At 40.7% G+C, this 24,518-nt stretch overlaps 1 protein-coding gene across 1 annotated transcript in view; it reads right to left on the bottom strand.

Moving 5' to 3' along the window:
• Positions 1-24,518, bottom strand: part of PPP2R5B (protein phosphatase 2 regulatory subunit B'beta) — a 1,711,411-nt gene that overhangs the window by 990,702 nt on the left and 696,191 nt on the right. The window lies entirely within an intron of this gene.

Genomic DNA, 24,518 nt, shown 5'->3' with positions numbered 1-24,518 from the left:
GTAAAATAATGTTCCTGTTGTCTCTTCTTCTGTTCTTGATCCACCATCATAAATCACATATCCTTAAAATCAGTTAATAATGCCAAACTTTAGGCTTTATGCTAGAGGAGTCCCTCTATTAATTTTTTACGTGAGTCCTAGTAGTAATTCAAATAATCTCTCTGGTGTCATCTAGTGTACATCCTGGCTTTTTACTGAAGCCTCCCCCACTGCCCCTTATGACTCATGGACTGTTACAAGCATCAGATCATCCCAGACATTAGAGCTTCACACTTAATTTGTAAAAAAAAAAAAAAAAAAAAAACATAAGTGTACTAACAAATTAGTTAGTATATAGGATTAATGTTAATGTTCTTTATATAAAGGATACAGGGTTCAAAAACTTGTCCCCCTCTATTCATGTTATATTGTATTTTTTTTTTTTTTGCTGACTTAGGTAATACTTTACAGTTTTCCTGGTGTCCAGTGGTGTCCACTAAGGGAGGAGGGTAGGTTCAGGGTCTGAATAATTTTAGTCCCTTTAAGACATGCGATTTATAGTCTCCCTTGTGTTTTACCCATCCATATTTTTTGAAACTGCCTTTAAGGCACATTATTTAAGGTAATCCCTGGTGGTTAGTGTTCCACCCTACACTTGTTTAATTGCCATTAAGTCACATTATTTAAGGTAATCCCTGGTGGTTAGTGTTCCCCCACATACAACTTTTTAATTGCCATTAAGGCACATTATTTAAGGTAATCCCTGGGGGGGTTAGTGTTCCCCCACCTAAACTTGTTTAATAGCCATTAAGGCACAGTATTTACAGTAATGCCTGGTGGTTAGTCCTCCCCCACCTACACCTATTTAACTGCCATTAAGGCACAGTATTTAAGGTAATCCCTGGTGGTTAGTCTTCCCCTACCTGCACCTGTTTAATTCCCATTAAAGCACAGTATTTAAGGTAATCCCTGGAGGTTAGTCTTTCCCCATCTAAACATGTTTCATTGCCATTAAGGCACAGTGTTTAAAGTAATCCATGGTGGTTAGTCTTAGTTCACCTACAGCTTTTTAATTGCCATTAAGGCACATTATTTAAGGTAATCCCCTGGTGGTTAGTGTTCCCCACCTACACCTGTTTAATTGTCATTAAGGCACATTATTTAAGGTAATCCTTGATGGTTAGTGTTCCCCCAACTACACCTGATTAGCTGCCATTAAGAGACATTATTTAAAGTAATCCCTGGAGGTTAGTGTTCCCCCACGTACACGTTTAATTGCCATTAAGGCACATTATTTAAGGTAATTGCTGGTGGTTAGTCTTCCATCACCTACACCTGCTAAATTGCCATTAAGGCACATTATTTAAGGTAATCCCTGGTGGTTAGTGTTCCACCCTACACTTGTTTAATTGCTATTAAGGCACATTATTTAAGGTAATCCCTGGTGGTTAGTGTTCCCCTACCTACACCTGTTTAATAGCCATTAAGGCACAGTATTTACGGTAATGCCTGGTGGCTAGTCCTCCCCCACCTACACCTGTTTAACTGCCATTAAGGCACAGTATTTAAGGTAATCCCTGGTGGTTATTCTTCCTCCACCTACACCTGTTTAATTGCCATTAAGGCACATTATTTAAGGTTATCACCTGGTGGTTAGTGTTCTCCACCTACACCTGTTTAATTGTCATTAAGGAACAGTATTTAAGGTAATCCTTGATGGTTAGTGTTCCCCCACCTACACCTGATTAACTGCCATTAAGAGACATTATTTAAGGTAATCCCTGGTGGTTAGTGTTCCCCATGTACAAATGTTTAATTGCCATTAAGGCACATTATTTAAGGTAATCCCTGATGGTTAGTGTTCTCCCACCTACACATGTTTAATTGCCATTAAGGCACATTATTTAAGGTAATCCCTGGTGGTTAGTGTTCCCCAATTTATACCTGATTAACTGCCATTAAGGCACATTATTTAAGGTAATCCCTGATGGTTAGTGTTCCCCCACCTACACATGTTTAATTGCCATTAAGGCACATTATTTAAGTTAATTCCTGGTGGTTAGTGTTTCCCACTTACACCTATTTGTCATTAAGGCACATTATTTAGGATTATCCATGGGGGTTAGTGTTCCCCACCTACACTTGTTTAATTGCCATTAAGGCACATTATTTAAGGAATCCCTGGTGGTTAGTGTTCCCCACCTACACTTGTTTAATTGTCATTAAGGCACATTATTTAAGGTAATCCTTGATGGTTAGTGTTCCCCCACCTACACCTGATTAACTGCCATTAAGAGACATTATTTAAGGTAATCCCTGGTGGTTAGTGTTCCCCCACGTACACGTTTAATTGCCATTAAGGCACATTATTTAAGGTAATCTCTGGTTGTTAGTGTTCCATCACCTACACCTGCTTAATTGCCATTAAGGCACATTATTTAAGGTAATTCCTGTTGGTTAGTGTTCCCCCACGTACACCTGTTTAATTGCCATTAAGGCACATTATTTAAGGTAACCCTGATAGTTAGTGTTCCCCACCTACACCTGTTTGATTGCCATTAAGGCACATTATTTAGGGTAATTACAGTGGGTTAGTGTTCCACACCTACACTTGTTTAATTGCCATTAAGGCACATTATTTAAGGTAATCCCCTGGTGGTTAGTGTTCCCCACCTACACCTGATTAACTGCCATTAAGAGACATTATTTAAAGTAATCCCTGGAGGTTAGTGTGCCCCCACGTACACGTTTAATTGCCATTAAGGCACATTATTTAAAGTAATCCCTGATGGTCAGTGTTCCACCACCTACACCTGCTTAACTGCCATTAAGGCACATTATTTAAGGTAATTCCTGGTGGTTAGTCTTCCCCCACGTACACCTGTTTAATTGCCATTAAGGCACATTATTTCAGGTAATCCCTGGTGGTTAGTGTTCCCCTCCTACACCTGTTTAACTGCCATTAAGGCACATTATTTAGGGTAATCCCAGGGGGTTAGTGTTCCCCACCTACACTTGTTTAATTGCCATTAAGGCACTTTATTTAAGGTAATCCCTGGTGGTTAGTGTTCCCTCACTTACACCTGATTAACTGCCATTAAGGCACATTATTTAAGGTAATCCCTGATGGTTAGTGTTCCCCCACCTACACATGTTTATTTGCCATTAAAGCACATTATTTAAGGTAATCCCTGGTGGTAAGTGTTCCCCTACGTACACCTTTTTAATTGCCATTAAGGCACATTATTTAAGGTAATCGCTGGTGGTTAGTCTTCCATCACCTACACCTGCTAAATTGCCATTAAGGCACATTATTTAAGGTAATCCCTGGTGGTTAGTGTTCCATCCTAAGGTAATCCCTGGTGGTTAGTGTTTCCCCACCTACACCTGTTTAATTGCCATTAAGGCACAGTATTTACGGTAATGCCTGGTGGTTAGTCCTCCCCCACCTACACCTGTTTAACTGCCATTAAGGCACAGTGTTTAAGGTAATCCATGGTGGTTAGTCTTAGTCCACCTACACCTTTTTAATTGCCATTAAGGTACATTATTTAAGGTAATCCCCTGGTGGTTAGTGTTCCCCACCTACACCTGTTTAATTGTCATTAAGGCACATTATTTAAGGTACTCCTTGATGGTTAGTGTTCCCCCGCCTACACCTGATTAACTGCCATTAAAAGACATTATTTAAGGTAATCCAGGGAGGTTAGTTTTCCCCCATGTACACATGTTTAATTGCCATTAAGGCACATTATTTAAGGATATCCCTGGTGGTTAGTGTTCCATCACCTACACCTGCTTAATTGCCATTAAGGCACATTATTTAAGGTAATTCCTGGTGGTTAGTCTTCCCCCATGTACACCTGTTTAATTGCCATTAAGGCACATTATTTCAGGTAATCCCTGGTGGTTAGTGTTCCCCACCTACACCTGTTTCACTGCCATTAAGGCACATTATTTAGGGTAATCCCAGGGGGTTAGTGTTCCCCACCTACACTTGTTTAATTGCCATTAAGGCACTTTATTTAAGGTAATCCCTGGTGGTTAGTGTTCCCTCACTTACACCTGATTAACTGCCATTAAGGCACATTATTTAAGGTAATCCCTGATGGTTAGTGTTCCCCCACTTACACATGTTTAATTACCATTAAAGCACATTATTTAAGGTAATTCCTGGTGGTTAGTCTTCCCCCATGTGCACCTGTTTAATTGCCATTAAGGCACATTATTTCAGGTAATCCCTGGTGGTTAGTGTTCCCCACCTACACCTGTTTAACTGCCATTAAGGCACATTATTTAGGGTAATCCCAGGGGGTTAGTGTTCCTCACCTACACTTGTTTAATTGCCATTAAGGCACTTTATTTATGGTAATCCCTGGTGGTTAGTGTTCCCCCATTTACACCTGATTAACTGCCATTAAGGCACATTATTTAAGGTAATCCCTGATGGTTAGTGTTCCCCACCTACACCTGTTTAATTGCCATTAAGGCACATTATTTAAGGTAATCCCTGGTGGTGTGTTCCCCCACGTACACCTGTTTAATTGCCATTAAGGCACATTATTTAAGGTAATCGCTGGTGGTTAGTCTTCCATCACCTACACCTGCTAAATTGCCATTAAGGCACATTATTTAAGGTAATCCCTGGTGGTTAGTGTTCCCCCCACCTACACCTGTTTAATAGCCATTAAGGCACAGCATTTACGGTAATGCCTGGTGGTTAGTCCTCCCCCACCTACACCTGTTTAACTGCCATTAAGGCACAGTATTTAAGGTAATCCCTGGTGGTTAGTCTTCCTCCACCTACACCTGTTTAATTGCCATTAAGGCACATTATTTAAGGTTATCACCTGGTGGTTAGTGTTCTCCACCTACACCTGTTTAATTGTCATTAAGGCACATTATTTAAAGTAATCCTTTTATGGTTAGTGTTCCCCCACCTACACTTGATTAACTGCCATTAAGAGACATTATTTAAGGTAATCCCTGGTGGTTAGTGTTCCCCCATGTACACATGTTTAATTGCCATTAAGGCACATTATTTAAGGTAATCCCTGATGGTTAGTGTTCTCCCACCTACACATGTTTAATCACCATGAAGGCACATTATTTAAGGTAATCCCTGGTGGTTAGTGTTCCCCAATTTACACCTGATTAACTGCCATTAAGGCACATTATTTAAAGTAATCCCAGATGGTTAGTGTTCCCCCACCTACACATGTTTAATTGCCATTAAGGCACATTATTTAAGGTAATTCCTGGTGGTTAGTGTTTCCCACTTACACCTATTTAATTGTCATTAAGGCACATTATTTAGGGTTATCCATGGGGGTTAGTGTTCCCCACCTACACTTGTTTAATTGCCATTAAGGCACATTATTTAAGGTAATCCCTGGTGGTTAGTGTTCCCCACCTATACTTGTTTAATTGTCATTAAGGCACATTATTTAAGGTAATCCTTGATGGTTAGTGATCCCCCACCTACACCTGATTAACTGCCATTAAGAGACATTATTTAAGGTAATCCCTGGTGGTTAGTGTTCCCCCACGTACACATGTTTAATTGCCATTAAGGGACATTATTTAAGGTAATCCCTGGTTGTTAGTGTTCCATCGCCTACACCTGCTTAATTGCCATTAAGGCACATTATTTAAGATAATTCCTGGTGGTTAGTGTTCCCCCACGTACACCTGTTTAATTGCCATTAAGGCACATTATTTAAGGTAACCCTGGTGGTTAGTGTTCCCCACCTACACCTGTTTTATTGCCATTAAGGCACATTATTTAGGGTAATCCCAGGGGGTTAGTGTTCCCCACCTACACTTGTTTAATTGCCATTAAGGCACATTATTTAAGGTAATCCCTGGTGGTTAGTGTTCCTCCACTTACACCTGATTAACTGCCATTAAGGCACATTATTTAAGGTAATCCCTGATGTTTAGTGTTCCCCCACCTGCACATGTTTAATTGCCATTAAGGCACATTATTTAAGGTAATCCTTGTTGGTTAGTGTTCACCACTTACACCTGTTTAATTGCCATTAAGGCACAGTATTTAAGGTAATCCCTGGTGGTTAGTCTTCCCCCACCTACACCTGTTTTATTGCCATTAAGGCACAGTGTTTAAGGTAATCCATGGTGGTTAGTCTTCTCCAACTACACCTGTTTAATTGTCATTAAGGCACATTATTTTAGATAATCCTTAATGGTTAGTGTTCCCTCACCTACACCTGATTAACTGCCATTAAGAGACATTATTTAAGGTAATCCCTCGTGGTTAGTGTTCCCTCACGTACACATTTAACTGCCATTAAGGCACATTATTTAAGGTAATTCCTGGTGGTTAGTGTTCCCCCACGTACACCTGTTTAATTGCCATTAAGGCACATTATTTAAGGTAACCCTGGTGGTTAGTGTTCCCCACCTACCCCTGTTTAATTGCCATTAAGGCACATTATTTAAGGTAATCCCTGATGTTTAGTGTTTCCCCACCTGCACATGTTTAATTGCCATTAAGGCACATTATTTAAGGTAATTCCTGGTGGTTAGTGTTCCCCACTTACACCTGTTTAATTGTCATTAAGGCACATTATTTAGGGTTATCCCTGGGGGTTAGTGTTCCCCACCTACACTTGTTTAATTGCCATTAAGGCACATTATTTAAATTAATCCCTGGTGGTTAGTGTTCCATCACTTACACCTGCTTAACTGCCATTAAGGCACATTATTTAAGGTAATCCCTGGTGGTTTGTGTTTCCCCATGTACACCTGTTTAATTGCCATTAAGGCACATTATTTAAGGTATTCCCTGGTGGTTAGTGTTCCCCACCTAGACCTGTTTAATTGTCATTAAGGCACATTATTTAGGGTAATCCCTTGGGGTTAGTGTTCCCCACCTACAGCTGTTTAATTGTCATTAAGGCACATTATTTAAAGTAATCCATGGTGGTTAGTGTTCCCCTCCTACACCTGTTTAATTGCCATTAAGGCACATTATTTAGGGTAATCCCTGGGGGTTAGCGTTCCCCACATACACTTGTTTAATTGCTGTTAAGGCACATTATTTAAGGTAATCCCTGGTGGTTAGTGTTCCCTACCTACAGCCATTTAATTGTCATTAAAGCACATTATTTAAGGTAATCGCTGGTGGTTACTGTTCCATCACCTACACCTGCTTAATTGCCAATAAGGCACATTATTTAAGGTAATCCCTGGTGGTTTGTATTCCCCCATCTACACCTGTTTAATTGCCATTAAGGCACATTATTTAAGGTCATCCCTGGTGGTTAGTGTACCCCCACCTACACATGTTTAATTGCCATTAAGGCACATTATTTAAGGTAATCCCTGGTGGGTAGTGTTCCCCCCACCTACACCTTTTTAATAGCCATTAGGGCACAGTATTTAAGGTAATGCCTGCTGGTTAGTCATCACCCACCTACACCTGTTTAATTCCCCCACCTGCACCTTTTTAATAGCCATTAAGGCACAGTATTTAAGGTAATGTCTGGTGGTTAGTTCTCACCCACCTACACCTGTTTAATTGCTATTAAGGCACAGTATTTAAGGTAATCCCTGGTGGTTAGTGTTTCCCCACCTACACCTGATTAACTGTCATTAAGGCACATTATTTAAGGTAATCCCTGGGGGTTAGTGTTCCCCCACCTACAGCTGTTTAATTGCCATTAAGGCACATTATTTAAGGTAATCCCTGGTGGTTAGTGTTCCCCACCTACACATGCTTAATTGTCATTAAGGCACAACATTTAGGGTAATCCCTGGGGGTTAGTGTTACCTACCTACACTTGTTTAATTGCCATTAAGGCACATTATTTAAGGTCTGTAGAACAAGACAAACAAACTGGGCGAAAGAAACAAACAGTCCAAAACAGAACAGGAGCTCAACAGTAGCTAGCAGAAAAGGATGTTGATCCCAAAAAACACTTTCTTTTTAACGTAAAGTCAATTTAATAAAAAAATTTCTCACATTTTCGTCACTCTAAGTAAAGTAACTTCTTCAAACAGACAGACAAACAGCAGTTACACAGTTTCTACAGCATTTAAACTATGCAGCATGAAATCATGTGGCTAATAGCAGCAGTAAATTAAAGGTGCAAAGGCACATTAATTCAAACACTATTAAAATAAATCTTAAAACTTACATACTACTTCAAATAAAAAGTGCAGTCAATATACTATATACAAAGATTGTGTTGATATCATTACTAAAACGTTAACACTGAAAATACACTATCTTGTAAGATTTCTTAATTTAAGCAAACATGAAATATTACAATTCTCATTCAAACCAGGCAAGCAGAAAGCATTAAGTGCTAACTGCCATTCTAGTTCTCGTACCTCTAATAGTACTGAATATGGGCCACCTCTAATGTCAGGAAGTACCTGGTCTATAGCTTGGAAAGTGAAACTATGTCCACCATTTAATGAAATATGTTTTGCTAAAGCATTTTCTGTTTTATTTTTGCTGATCGCATAAGAGTGTTCGTAAATTCTCTCACAAAGCTTCCTGTCCGTTTTCCCTATGTAGAAAGACGGACATAGGATGCAGGAAGCTAAGTAAACAACACTCTTGGACTCACAATTCAACTTATGGTTGATGTAAAATTTACATGTGTTCAGTGCTCTAAAGGAATTACCTGTTTTTATATATTTACACATCCTACATGCTCCACACATAAAGGTTCCAGTAAGTCTAGAAGTAGGTTTAGTGCTTTGCCTCTTCTATAAACAATACTAGGTGACTGACCAATTCTGTCAATTAAGGAAGAGTCCTTTTAAAGGCAACTCCAGTTTTTTGTGGAGAATTAGTCCAAGTTGGCCACTGTCTTTACTAAAGGTGGTTATAAAAGTATTGCATAAAGAGGTCTCCCTGATTTGCTGAGTCACTGAAGGTTTTATAAAGGTAACTAAGTCACTTTTTGGTGACTGTGTAGTTCGAATAGCAACCTGGCTAAAAGGTGACTCTACTAGGTTAACGTCAATGACAACTATACCTCTACTCCATTTGTTTACAATTTCTTCAGTTAAATCATTTATTAAACTAACAGGGTAGCCTCTATTGCGAAACATGTCTCTTAAGAGTTGACATTCAAAATTAAAGTCATCTTCATTAGTACACATCCTTGCGGCTCTTATAAATTGACCTTTCACTATTGAACGTTTGTATCCCTGGGGGTTAGTGTTCCTCGCCTACACTTGTTTAATTGCCATTAAGGCACATTATTTAAGGTAATCCCTGGTGGTTAGTGTTCTCCCACCTACACTTGTTTAATTGCCATTAAGGCACATTATTTAAGGTAATCCCTGGTAGTCAGTGTTCTCCCACCTACACCTGTTTAATTGCCATGAAGGAACACTGTTAAAGATGTATCCATGGTAGCTAGTGGTCCCCCAACCCACGTCTTTAGAGTTGTCCCTGGTGTCAAGTGTTCCCCTGACCCTCACTGTCTTTCTTTTATTGTTTTATTAAGTGCCTCTAAGACATGATATGATGATTATCCCTGGTGACTGTTGTTCCAACCAGGGTTGCCAGATTTCCAGCACCCCAGGTAGGGACAACGGCAAGTGAAGACCAAAAAAAAAAAAAAAAAAAAAAAAAGGTCTTCGGCAACTGAAGACAAAAAAAAACAAAAAAACTCCACCTTGCTGCACTCAGATAACATCTGACAAATACATCAGGAACTTTGTTCTGTCAGTGCAGTACGTGCATATAAATCAGTTCCCAACCAGCATCTGGCATGCCAAATAATTTGGAACACAGTGTGCAGCAAACAACAAATATGTTGTGGACTAAAACTAGGTCAATACCCTGACCTAGTATAGTAACATTAAAGCCAAACATGAAAGAGGTTAGTATGTTTTAGATGCTATTGACTGGTGTGTTTGTTTGAATACTAAATTGTACACTTCAGAGTACAAATGTAGATAGGTTATTTCCATGAATATAAAGCAGAGAAAAAATAATTAGATTCACCCCTTTCTGTCACTGGATTGTTTCATACAATAGAAGCACAGTCAGTTCTTGGCATCTCCATTAGCTGAATTTTATAAATATCTTTGAAGAAATAATGAAAAGTGAGACTATTAAGAGAAGTTGTAACAATGCTTCAAAGAATTTGCCATGACCGATATTATTATATCACTTTACAGTGTAAAGTGCAGCTATATTGCACTAAACACGGAGCTTCTCATGTTAAATGCGGAATGCATTAAACACAAGTAGCTCCGTGTTTAGCGATTTTTGATTGGCCTGTATACCGGCATATGGGCCAATCAAAAATCGCTAAACACGGAGCTTCTCGTGTTTAATGCGGAACACAAGAAGCTCCATGTTTAGCAATTTTTGATTGGCCCGTATGCCAGGTATACGGGACAATCAAAAAAAAAAAAAACAAAGCGGAGGCTGGCCGGGATTTAAACCGGCAGGGCGGGACTCGGGATCAGGCTGCTGATCTCGGGACAGTCCCGCCCAAATAGGGACGCCTGGCAACCCTGGTTCCAACCCACCCACGTCTTGCTGAAGTGCCATTCAGGTGTGATACTGATGACATATCTCTGAAATTTAGAGTTCCTCCCCATCTCGCATCTTCTGTAAGTGCCGTTAAGGTAGGAGAGTTCTTCTTGGTATCTAGTGGTCCCCACGAGCCACATCTTTTAGACTTATCATCCCCTAACATTGCAGGATTTGCTCTTTAGTCTTGGGGAATGAGTATAGGAAGGTATATCTGTCCTCCAACCCCACCATACACATGACACTCTTTCACACGCACACACACACACACACACACACACACACACACACACACACACACACACACACACATGCACAGCACCACCCAAGGTGATCATGCTCACATGCACACTTATCCCTATCCATACATATACACAAACACACGTGCACACACCTGCCCTCTCTGCTACCTATCCCTCCTATTGTGACCTCCCAGGCAGACACACACACTCACACATGTAGCCCCACACAAATACACATGCACAGACCCGCCATTGCCTTGGCACTTACGTCTGCCATGATGGATGAACATGAACTTCCAAGCCATGCTCATTACCATAAGAAGCCAGGCAACTAGTGCCAAGTGACTTGCATAAATGGTGTACTATAGACATTTCTGGGGGAGAGACCATGGTTAATTACCAAATACCTTTCTCTTTCTGTGTCATAATGCTTCACATCTTCATGTTGCAACACCATGGTAGGGCTGTCTCTGAAGTCAAAAATCAACAGGCCAGCACAAGGTATGTGGATAATTCAGTTTAATACACCATAGTAGTTATCAAAAATAATTACCCCACAAAAAAATTATCAGACCAGTTTCGGCTACAAACGTCTTCCTCAGTGTTACATTTTTAAGCTGTCAAAGCACCATTATATATATCCTGGTAACATCAAAGACTCACTTAATTAAGTAATTATAATTGCTCATTTAGTCCAGGTGGGAATAACCCACCCAATTTAATAATCCACTTTTTCTCTTTGTTATTTAATATAGTGTGCCACCCAGTTTTATTGGTCCTATCACCTAATACCCTGTCAATGATCGTGAATCTAAAACATGCAGTGGTGTGTACAAGTGAATGCTTGTACAAACCATTAGACTGTCTTTTATTTCTGATGTCACTGAAATGTTCCATCATGCGTAATCATAATGGTCGAGAAGTCTGCCCAATATAAAATGGAAAACAAGAGCATGTAGCTAAATAAAAAATCCAATCAGTACTGCAATTAGCCATAAATTTTATATCAAATACAAAAGTTGTATTTTTGCTGGAAAAATGTTTGGACTTCACTACACTTGGGCAATATGTGCAATGGCCTCATGGGACACAACCACATAATGGTTTTCCAGTAATAGTTTTTTCTTGTAAAGGTCTAACAAATTAATCCCATTGTTTGTAATGGCTAAAATGAGAGCCCAATGTTTTGCCTCTACAAAAGGAAAATAAACATTTAGGACTAAGAATATCAGATAATCTGTCATCAGCCATCAATATATTCCAATGATGATTAACAATATCATTAAGGGTATTGGTGTTGTGGCCAAATGTAGTAACCAGCCGGATGTCAGAAGCCCCAGACTGTGTGGGTTCTTGATACACCAACAACTCATTCCTATCTTTAGCAGAAGCCCAATTGCTCGCAGATAGAACACTTCCATGTTTATAACCCCTGGATGTAAATCTTGTAACCAGATCCTGCCTGTAATGTTCATAAGTACCTGGACTAGAACATATTCTTCTTATACAAAGGAACTGTGATTTTGGTATGTTACATATGATATGCTGAGGATGGAAACTGTTGGCATGTAATAGTGAATTGTACTGAGGGTATTTGCGGTGTACTTGGCTATCCAAGGTATTATCAATGTTTCTGGTAATCATAACATCCAGGAAAGTAATCTGCTGAAGATAATAATTCACCGTAAACTTAATACCCCACTTATTGCTATTTAAATATTGTACAAATTCTGATAAATATTCACTATCCTCCCTCCAAACTATCCAGCAATCATCCAAATACCATCTCCATATGTCTATTTCATCCAAATATAAGTTATGATTGGGGTGATAAATTATTTGTTCCTCCAAGAAGGCCATAAATAAATCCGCATAAATGGGAGCAAAAGATGCTCCCATTGCAGTGCCTTGTACCTGCCAAAAGCATTTACCATGATAGTATAAAGTGTTTTAGTGAGCACATGTTCTGCCATACGAACTAGTAAGGTGTTAAACCTAGGTGGATAAAATTCTCCCTTGTCCAGCCAATATTGTAAAGCTTGTAGGCTTGCCCAATGAGGGATGATGGTATATAATGTGGCCACATCAAGGGTACATAGAAGCCACCCTGGCTCCAATTGCATATCTGAAATAATCTGTAGGAATTGTGTTGTACCTTATATCCGTGATCTGACTCACTTCAACAAAGGTTTGAGATATTTGGTCAAAAACTAAGAGAGCGGTTCGGTAAGAGAACCCTTCCCAGAAACAATCAGCCTGCCAGGTGGATTATGTAGATCCTTATGGATCTTTGGTAATAAATATAGATATTGATTTTTAGGATCAGGCACTGTAAGATGATATATATCTGAATCCGGCTGTCTCTGAATCTGAAATTGTTACCACAAGGTGTATACCTTGTACACACCTCATGGTAGCCCTTTCTGAATCAGTCTGATTACTCCAAAAGCATTATAATGTGAAATAAGCAATAGGAGATCTCCATAGTAGTAGAAGGGCATCTAGCAGAACAGTCACCCCATTGAGAATGAATGCACCAGTCAACTGACCAGACTGAGACTTGATGGTAAACTTTGGGTGGAGATTAAAAAAAGAAACTGGAATTTCACTTCCTTGAGCAGTTCTTTTGGATCTTTATTTGTTAATGGCCACAAGATACTCATTTTTATATTAATTACTTTTATAATATATCCTTTCATTTTTGTATTATTTTTGCCTTAATTTGACTTACATTTTATTATATAAACCTCCTTTTCATCAACTAATTCGCTCAACTTGGCCTTAGTAATTATACCCGAGTTGCACACATTCACAGCATGTATTTTCTCTAAACAGCCAGACAATTGTTTTTCCCATGTTTTACACAACAAATAACTTGTCTCTTTTTTTCTGACTGGGTTCTTTGCAGGACATAGGCAAATTTCTATTACCAGCACAATTCTTGCGGACTGATAAGTTTAAATTAACAAAGCAGCTAGTACAATTCAATGCTTTCCTTCATGTATATCTTTGGATTAAGCTCCATTTCTATAGTAACCAAGATGGAATCCGGCAAGCAACTCGCACAAAACACCACTTGCATCTCCTGCTTACCTCTAAATGAACTACTGTGTAATCTTTGTATCTGAGTGTAAAATTACTCATATACAACAACCACTCATGGGACAACAGTGTTTAGTTTTATGTGCTTTTGTTATTAAAGTGTGTTAAAGTACATTAAAAGTACAGTGGTTCTGATTCTGGTCACAGTTCTTGGTTCTACAGAGTTCAATATCTCACTATAAAAGAAGGTGGTTGGAAAAGCGTTATATATGAGTACTTTTACACTCAGGTACAATAATTACACAGTGGTTCATTTAGAGGTATAGGAGGAGGTCCAACTGGTGTTTTGTACAAGCTGCATGCTGGATTCCATCTTGAGTACTAGTTTTCATGCTGTTTTGTGTGTGGAGTTTCCATTTCTATAGTGTGTAATACTATTGTAAGTAAGACTATAGGTTCATAGGTATGTACTAAGCTAATGACCCTGGAGTCTTTACAAGCCTAGCCCATAGGATTACCCTGGCATTGTGCCACCCAACCTTAGTTCCCAGTGCCTCTGTCGAGTAGAGCCACTGGAGTGATCCCCGGGGTAATTTTCTGTTTCCCATCCACTCATTAAGATTTCTCTTGAAGAGGGCCAGTGAGGTGCTCTGTTTGACATGTATGGGAAGTCTATTCCATAGCATGGGCAGTCTCTCGGTTATGAACCTGTCCCTCCAGCACGTTCTGTTGATTGTGGCAATGAGGTCGAGGTCTTTGGAGCATGTGGTTACACAGGGATTGTGATTTCTTTAGATGTAGCATTTCTAACAGAGCTGGGCCAGACATGGCTTTGTAAGTCAAGCAGCGATCGCCTCTAAGTAGGCAATATGAGACAGAGAATAGCTGGAGTTTTTTGAGTCTGTCCATATAGGGCAAGTGGTTAAGGCCTAGGAGCCTCTTTGTGAGGTACTTTTGTGGCCTCTCCAGTTGTTGCAGGTGTCTAGTGAGGTGCATGGCAAATGAGGCATTGTACTCAATGATTGGCCTAATGAGGGAAGAGTAGAGGGAGACAATGACCTCTTTCTTCCTGGATGCAAAACCCTTAGTAATGAGATGTGCCACATTGAAGGACTTTCTGACCAAAATGGCAATGTGGTGGTCAAAAGAGAGGTTGCTGTCAACCTGTGTTCCCAGATCTCTTATAACGCCTGCTGTGTTCCGTGGACTACCATCGATGTGGTAATTCATTGGAACTGGGTTTTTCCCTAAGGGGATGACGACACATTTTTTGGCATTGAGCTTAAGGCCATGGTTCTGATACTAGTCGTTAGTCTCAGTGAGGCCTTTCTGTAGGATGTCAACATCACTTGGAGAGTTAATAATAGCTCCCAACTTGCAATCATCTGTGAATTTTATCAGCCAGAGTCCCTTCGTGTTGGCTGGACTTCAGAGAAGTAGATACTAAACAGGAGAGGAGGAGTCAGCTACTTTCACACTGTGGGTTCCATCTGTGAGCCAGTTTGCAACCCACCAAGTAATATAGGGGTTGATGCCTAGCTTAGTGAGTTTTTCTATGATTGCTGAGGTGGGAATGGTATCAAAGGCCTTGGCCAGATCAAGGTAGGCTGCATGAACCATCTTGCCTTCATCCACAGCTCTGGTTACTGACTCAAAGAAGTTGACCAAGTTGAGCAGGCGTGATCTACTCTTCACAAAACCAAACTGTGTGGGATCCAGAGTTTGGAGATTCCCTATATCCTTGTTTATTAGGTCCATGATGATGCATTCCATAGCTTTGAATATCAGACTCATCAGGCTAATGGGGTGATAGTTCCCAGGGTCTGTAGTTGCTTCTCCTTTGTGGAGAGGGATGACTGTAGCAGTGCGCCATTTGGTAGGGACAAAGCCTGAGGTGAGGCTGTGAGTGAACGGGACACACAGGCGAGGTGCCAGTTCACTCTGTAGTTCATGTAGAACACAGCCGGGGATATTGTCAGGTCCCACAGAAGCTGTATTCTTGGCCAAGAACAGTGCTGTTTTAACCTGTGCAGCAGTAATACTGGGTGCCTGGCAATCTGCTGGTATTGTGATTGGTCATTTGGGAGGGAGTGGGGTAAAGCTGGCACTTAATCTGTCAGCCAGTATATTGGCAATAACTGTTGGCTCGGTATACGAGGTACCATTGTTCAGTAGCTCAGAGCAAATCTGGGTATTGCCATGGAGATTCTTTACATAACTATAGAAGGCCTTATGGTTGTCTTTACTATCTGCTGCAATTCTGTTTTCATAGCTAGCTTTAGAGGATTTGATGAGGGATCTCAACTTTTTGTTGAGGCTGATAAGGAAGTTTTTCCAGTTTTGTGGCTTCACCTTATTCCTAATCAGTTTCTTCCTTCTGTTGTAGAGTTTGTTTATGGCAGGGGACCACCAGATTGGATTCCTTTTTTTGGAGATCGTCTTGGTTCTGTTGGGTATGGCGTGATCCATGCATTTGTGTACGTGTTCATACAGTGCATTGGTGCATGATTCGGTGGTTATGCAACTATTTTCCATTTGCATGGGTGCTGTGAAGTTAGCCACCTCTATTTTTAAGAGCCCAAAGTCAGCTTTGGAAAAGTTTTTCATGGTGGTTACCTTTGCGGGGAGGGGGGGGGGAGATTCTAAGGTGATTAGATTGTGGTCGGATCTAACCAAGGAGGAGATGATTACTGGTGTAGAGCAACGGTCACCCATGTTAGTAATGGCCAGGTCAAGGATGTTGCTACCTCTAGTGGGGGTAAGAACGAGCTGATCCAGGGCATTAGAATTAAAGAATTCCAGGAAACGTTGGGCAAGTGTATTGGTACATGAGTAGTTTTCCCAGTTAATGGAGGGGTAGTTGAAGTCACCCAGTATGAGAGTGTTTGGTTGGACCCTAATATTATCCAGGGTGCTTGGGAACGTGGAGTGTGAGTCTTGGGACATGGTTGGGGACCTATAGCAGGCTACGACCTGAATCACTGTCTTACCCAATGTTAGCTGCACCTGAAGTATCTCTGATGCATTATGTTGGGCTACCAGTCTGGAGGTGTGTGCATCCTTTATGAATATGGAAACGCCACCACCTTTGGAGCTTCAGTCCAAGTTCTGGGTCTGACAGGTGAGGAATGAGTTATAGCCTGGTAGTGCAGGGGTCCTTTCTGCTGTCTTGAACCAGATCACTATTACAGCACAAATATCGATGTTCTCCATTTTAAGGAGTGCTTTGAGCGAGTGCATTTTGAGATTAACACTTCTAGCATTGATCAGCATGACCCCTAGATTGCATTCATTTGTAGCTGTTACAGTGGTAATTTGGTCTTTGGAACACCTCCTAAAAAAGGCACTACAGGGGTGGCAAAAGCCTTGGCCAGTATCTGGGAGCCCAGGGGCGACAGATGCAGGCCAAGTCTTGCAAAGCATCGAGGTCTGGCAATCATGTCATCCCAGGCAGACAGATACTCGATCCACTTAGAATGACACCAGAAACTTAGCCAATTGTTGAAATCAATCATTTTCTGCTTGTACTGTGGTATCATTCTGGGTGATGGCAGGATGCTGATCAGGGCTAGGGTCTTACTTGCCTGGGCTACATAATACAAGAGCTTCTCCATGTCTCTTTTCATGTAGTCCAGGTAGGTACATCTCAGGTCATTCACACCCACATGTAGAATGACAGAGTCATATTTGTACCTGTTGTTGAAGGACCTGAGTGCGTGTGTTATATGGTGGATCCTGGCACCTGACAGGCAGCTGACTGTTACATTCTCCTTATTCAACCTAGTGAGTGGCACATCAGTGTGCCTCATTATTGAGTCACCTATGACTAGTGTGTTGGGCATGCTGTTTTGCCTTGGGGGCTTTGGTCGAGTGGCACACAGTTTAGGAGAGTTAAGTGTCTCATGATTAGTGTTGTGTTGTGGTGGTCGAGTGCATTTCTGCCATGGAGGTCTCGGCTGTTTGGGTAGATTTTTACTGAGAGCCTCTGCGAAGGTGGGTGTGTGGTTTGTGTTTTTATGTGAAGGCAGTGCTGGTGTGTGTTCTGGAGGGCTATGTGTTCCATGTGGTGTGGTGTAAGTGTTGGCCTTCTTCTCTTGACCAGCTATTCTGGTCTTGGCTGGAGAGTGCGTGGCTTCCAATTTGGATATATAATTGCATCTCTTGCAAGTCTGTGTGTTGTGAGGTAAGAGGAGAGGGTTGTCAGTGTACTTGAGGCAGTTGCTACATTGCCTCAGGATGCCCAAGTTCACTAGGTTAATAGGAGAAAGTACAGGGAACTGACTTTTAGACATGCCTGGCGGAGAGTTATTAATAATAAGTACTGGAGCTGTTTCCTTGTAGAACGTTTATTGCTAACAGCACTTTTGTGTGCTGCAATAATTGCTACAAGAAGTCTGGCAAAGTGCTAGACTAGTAAGCTAGTAAAAGTGCAGGAGAGGAGAGAACTAGCAGATTTAAGGGAAAATTGAAGAGCAGACTCTGGCACCACTCAGAAAGGTGGGAAACAAGCGCAAACACAGGCAAGAAATGAGGGGAAAAAGTCTTATCTTACCAACTTTCTCTGAATTTGTTTGCCTTTGGGGATATCCAGAAACAAACTGCATATAGCATTATGTCAAATAGCATGGTATGGATCTCGTGCAAATTTCTGCATAATGACATGCAAATGAGCATCACCCACTTCATATGCAAATGATAAAATTAAATATGGCAGTGTGATTCAGATATGTATTAAATTCATGAGATGAGCTGCAGCGATTTATTCTGAACACCAGGATTTTCTGGGTTACAGAAGCTTTACTCAAATCATAATGCTAGAAGTAGCATCAGCATTAGTAAAACAACAATGCTAGTGGGTATCTTTACAGCCAGTATGTATGATGTTACATGTCATACCTGTAAATCACAAATGGAACTGCTAGTGGTTAATATGCCCACACCTCCATGACCAACAGACTGTTAGCAACTACCGTATGGACAGAGCTACTGTAGAGGAATTAGTAGACATATCAAATATGCTGCCCTCACATGGAATCAAGGGGATGCATGGATTGCCAATCCTGGTGTAAGGAAAGGTTTATGTAGCCTTTAACCATCCTTGCTAAGGAGGAATTCTCAGTGCGCAATGGAGGACATATTAGGAGTTTCACATTCATCATCCTCATAAATCCTAACACCATACTTTTCAAGAGTCCCTATGTTGGAGGAATGTTCCTATTTTCAGGAATGACGTACCCCTGCACATGACGCACCTATTTTTTAGAGGTATGCTCCTACTTTCAGGCTTGATTTACCCTCATCATGCAGGATTTTTGAAGCTGTCTAATGCACAGAAAATACACTACATGACCAAAGTGCTGGTTGCACCAATAATTTAAATAAAGAGGACACTCATCTTACGTCTCCTTTTTTCAGATTACCTTGTGTGGTAGAGTTTTGTGGAAAAAGTTCATTAAACTCTACAGGCTTTACCATTTCTTTGATTATGTGCTTCCATTTTCCTATCATTTTTGCTGCTCTGTTTTTTAAACATATGTTTGAGTAGTATCCTACATTCCTGCTGGAAACAGGAAGAGTTATGTGCTAACTGGTATTTAAATTTTATACTAATTAGAAGTTCAGATTTTTGGCTAGATGGTCCTACATTTCAAGAGGTTTTGTTCCTATTTTCAATGCCTACAGGTTAACAGATTTATCTTACCCCAGTCCCTTGATGTAATGCTGCAGCATGTAGAAAGAGGATATTTGGTATCCATGGACAGCAGAGAAGAGAACCATCAGTATGCAGGCCTTCTGTGACACAGACCATTTTCCCAAGGCCCTAAGGGGCACTGACTGCAACTATACTTCCATAACGGCCTCACCTTCTACATATGCAGCTGGTATATAAACTGATTGGTGGTGTGCAGTACTCAGGGTACTATATATAATGTGCCTGTATACAACCCAGGCATTTTCCATGACTCCCACAGCTGACATAGCTAAGATGTATAAAAGTGGCGCATGCAGGTATCTTTCCACAGGGCCATCTACTCTGTAGGTTCACAACATGCCAGTCCCAGAGTCCTGTTAATACTGTTCCCATGGATGAAAGCAGGTGGTGATTCATAATGGTATCCACTGCTGTGTGTTACAGGTGGTGCATGATATGTCTTGGAACCATGGCTGACAATCCCCACCTGAAACCCCAGACCACTGCAGAGATGACTTATGAAGGCTCACTTCGACTTCTTGAATTCACCTAGTGGTGCAGTGCAGAACGCACCTGAGGCCTGCAGTGAAATATTTGTTGTCCATGTCTTACTACATAGTGTAGTAGTAAGAAAACATTTGCAACATGGGAACACAGTAGTAGAGCCAAACAGACCTGTGTCAGCAGTGGAGGAGAACACAAGTGAGGAACGAGCATCAGTAGAACCCCATGTGATGCAGAAGCAGGTGCATCAGACAGTACCATACTGACAGAGGCCAAGAGGTGGGCAGAATGTGGTCATCATCATCATCATCATCAGCATCATCATCATCATCGTCATCATTTGCACAGATAGATAGGATCTAGAGATAGGTGACTGCAACATTAATATACTGTAAATGGACGGGTCAAATGAAGTAGTTGTGATAGCCAGGCATGTAGATATGAGGTTGCAGAGAGTCAGGAATCATCTTCAAGTGTCAGGTTGAAGCTTCCATGTGGTTAATCTTGTCCAGCTGTACCACACAGCCCTTTAGTACCAGGACTGGAGGCATCCTGTCTGATGAATGGTGTAACACGACAGTAGCATGTATAGGAACCCCACTGTGGCCCCATTTTGGGAGGTAATAGATGGTTGGTATCCATGACCTTGTAATAATCCATGGCCAAGTGTTGCACTCCATAGTTTAATAGGGGACTGGGATGGCAAGAAACTGTAGGACCCAGAGTTTGCTGACATGGTGAGGTGTCCTTGTGGTGGAGGCATCAGAGCATCAGCCATAACCATGGGAGTGTCCACTCTTACAGGTTGAAATGGCCATGGCTAGAGGTAACAGTGATGCAGAATCCAGAACAGTGTGTTCCATCTGTGTAAGCCTGGCTTACAACCATGCACTATGTATCCTAGCCCAAGCACTGCCATGGTAGATATTTGATGAAATTCAACATAGATGTACTAATGGATGCAAATATGGCCACCACTGTCCTTAGAAGTTGTGTTTTCTCCAGGCCTTTATATGCTACATCACTCTGCATGCACTGCAAGATGTCCTGCAAGTCCTTGCAATAGTTGCACTTCCTTATACAGGCTGCACATCACGCTCATCTCTGGCATGGTGTGATTAGTGAACATCTGTGCTTGGATCACTCATGTACACATCTGCTGATTGATGCCAACGTTAACAAGCAAATCTGGGAATGTTCTAGAGTAATGGCAGCAATGGCCACCTACATGCCTCTCCACTATAGTGGGTGCACAGACCTCAGAGGAAGTGAAAAATGCCCATATATTACACCAAACATCAGGAAGACCTTAAAGCCTGTAAAATTTGTGAAGACATTTAAACCAATACAGCAAAGAAATTATAGTACCACACCCTCAAATAACAGGCCTGTATAGCCACAAACTCAGCAAAAGACATATACATTAGGAACAAGCAATTGTTATACATAGATTTCCCGAAACAATTCAGGAACACATACAAAACAATGACAAATTCTCAACAAAAGCACATGCTACACCCATTCCAACCTACAACCTGAATTGTTAGAGAATATAAAACCATTCATAGCCAATCCTTTCACTACACACAATCTGCATAACAGCCAAATAATAAAAAGCCCAACAGCAAACACCATATTCTCAGTGTGTGAACTCCCTCCATTTTACATCAAAACAGCCTCTAAACAGGTTATAAAAGAACTAGACAATATAGTCATAGATGAATCAGTAAAACACTCCAAGTTCCTCTAAATGTTAGCAAGATATATTTGGCACACCACTAAAGCAAATGATCACCTTCGTGCTCACCACAGGCATAATATCCTACTTACTGAAACATGCAACAATAATACCAATCACAAAACTGAAGAACTCTAATTCAGCAAGTGACCATAGACAGACTTCTATAGTGTGCACTATAGCTAAAGTCATAAAAAAATGTATACTACCACTACTTTCACATGGGCAGCATGGTTGTGTAATAAATATAGTACACAGACAGCACTATTCACTGCATCTAACCTCAGCTATGAGACCATGAATAAAGAATAGCTGTGAGGTTCTCATATTATAGTCAGTGAGCTACACCCTACTACTTGAAACCTTAGCAAACTTTGGCATAGCGGACAGTGCCCTGCAATGGTTTTCAGCATGTCTAACAGATAGGACATTTACCATTGCACATTGTAAAAGCACATCTACTAATTGTATCTTTACTGTAGGCGTACCAAAACACTTAATATTAGGACCTGTTGTATTCTCTAACATTCATTAACAATGTACCATTTATTTATTTTATTTATTTATCCTTTTGTTAACTAGTGGCCTCTTTTTAAGGGATGCCTAAGGTGGTATTTTATATTACTAGGGGAAATTTGGCCAAGCAGCAGGGAACTTCCCCTGCTTTTTGCAGGAGAGGAATTGAAGTGCTCTCTGGAGCTGTTGGGTGGCACTGATGGGCTGCTACTGCAGTTCTTGGAACTCCAACATGGAGGAGAGTGCAGCAGAGCTTGAGAGAGGAGTAGCAGAAAACTTAATGAAGGAAGGAGAAAGAGATAAAGTAACTATTACAGAGCTGCAAAACGGAGGACTGGAGACAGAAGTACTGATAGATTTGACGAAGCAGGCAGAGCCAAAGGAAGATGAGGAAGCACAATGGAGTGACATGGTGGAGAGAGTATTACTGCAGGAATAAACTATGAGATTGGAAACAATTGAGGTATTCTCAGCTGATGGTATAGGCAGTGTTCAGAATTTACCGCTGCAAGACTTTTTTTTGTAACAAGGAAGAAGTTATGCAGATGCAGCAGTTTCTCAGCGGCTACAGAGAAGACAACCAATGTTAAGAATAAAAAGTGAAAGTGATTGCAGTGTGAACAGGTATGACATTATGGATAGTATTATTTTGCCAATAGACTTAGCATTAAATACATAAGACCATTAATTCATTTGGGAGCTGAACATTTTTGTGAAGTGACAATTAAAAGTTTTAACTTGCTGGAAAAATTTATGAATGAGACTGAAAAAAAGAAATACAGTAGCATCATGGAAATACTATTTATTTCAGAGCTTAGGGCTAGCTTAGGACCTCAGATTCGGATGAGCACAAGTTTAAACTGCATTTATTTCACTATACAGTGAAGTACATGAAGTTAAAAAAAATATGTCATGAAAGAATTGTATGGTTTGGGGGATGGGAAGTGTGGGTAACAATTGATGTTAAAGATGGAAAAGCTCAACATACTTCAACTACAATAACTGTGAATGGTAAGAAATGATTTGTTAGGTACTGGGGCCAACACAAAGCATGTTATTTCTGCGGAGATGAAAATCATTTGATACAAGACTTAAATAAAGAAAGGTGTGGCCAATATGGGGAGAGGGGACACACAAAAAACTGTCTCTGTTGTGGCAAACTGTCCAGTCCTTGTCGCTGTCTTAGTCTTGTAAAAAGATAGGTAAACCTGTGGTTTACGCACATGGATCTGTGTGTGTGTGTGTGTGTGTGTGTGTGTGTGTGTGTGTGTGTGTGTGTGTGTGTGTGTGTGTGTGTGTGTCTGCGTGCATGCACACACCAATCAACAATATCTCAGCACTTTTCCATTTGTTGGCAATATGCTGGCACCATTCAAACACTGTTCCACACTGATGGCAACAATGGGTATGTTACCACTGCTTTCCATCTATCAGCATTATGCTGCAGCACATGTGTGTCATCTGTATTAAAAGTCTCATATCCCCATAGCATGTTTAACATTTTATGTGTATATGGTGCACTTTTGCCACCCAGCACAGCATAGTAACTCCTCCTGACTATATTTCCTGTTCCCTGTGAGGGTGAGCCCCCCAAACAGCAAGATAGTACCCTGTTATGCCTTGTGCTATGTTGCCCAACACACACTCCTATATGGCAATGCACCCTGTTATTCACTGTATTCTAATTCCTAAGCTGCTGTTTGTGATGAGGTCTCCCACAATATGGCAGCCAGACTTTTATTGCACCAAAATGGCCCTCACAACACAATAATTACACTAATTAAGTGATTTAGCAAGATATTCTCTGAATTTGTGCTATAATGTGATGTGTTATTAGCCACAGAAAGTGCTGCCTTGCTCTTCTCTGCCCTTGCATATGCTAAGAGGTCATATGTATACTGTAGGCATGCATAGATGCTGTAAAGCTCATATTGAGATGTCTGCACTGGTGATACTTTGCATCACACATCATGTCACATGCTATGGTGTCCACTACATGTGCCAGTGCCTCAAGGCCAACCTTCTTTCTTCTAATTCTGACCAGGTGAGTGGAAATGACCCCTTAAAGTGTTGACTTCAGCAATGCTCTAGCCATTTTCAGCCAGGAAACTAAATTCTTCCTCCAAGTTCTGCAATAGATATATAGACAGATAGAGAGATAGAGATAGAGATATAGATAGATAGATAGATAGATAGATAGATAGATAGATAGATAGATAGATAGATATAGATGTAGATGTGTATAGTACTGAATACTGCCTGTTTTACATTTTA

This window comes from Protopterus annectens, chromosome 6.part1 (genome assembly GCF_019279795.1).
Source record: "Protopterus annectens isolate FY-2018-M chromosome 6.part1, PAN1.0, whole genome shotgun sequence".
In the NCBI taxonomy this organism is placed as follows: domain Eukaryota; kingdom Metazoa; phylum Chordata; order Ceratodontiformes; family Protopteridae; genus Protopterus; species Protopterus annectens.
Note: the sequence above shows the minus strand (reverse complement) of the source record. Positions and strands in the feature narration are given on the sequence as shown.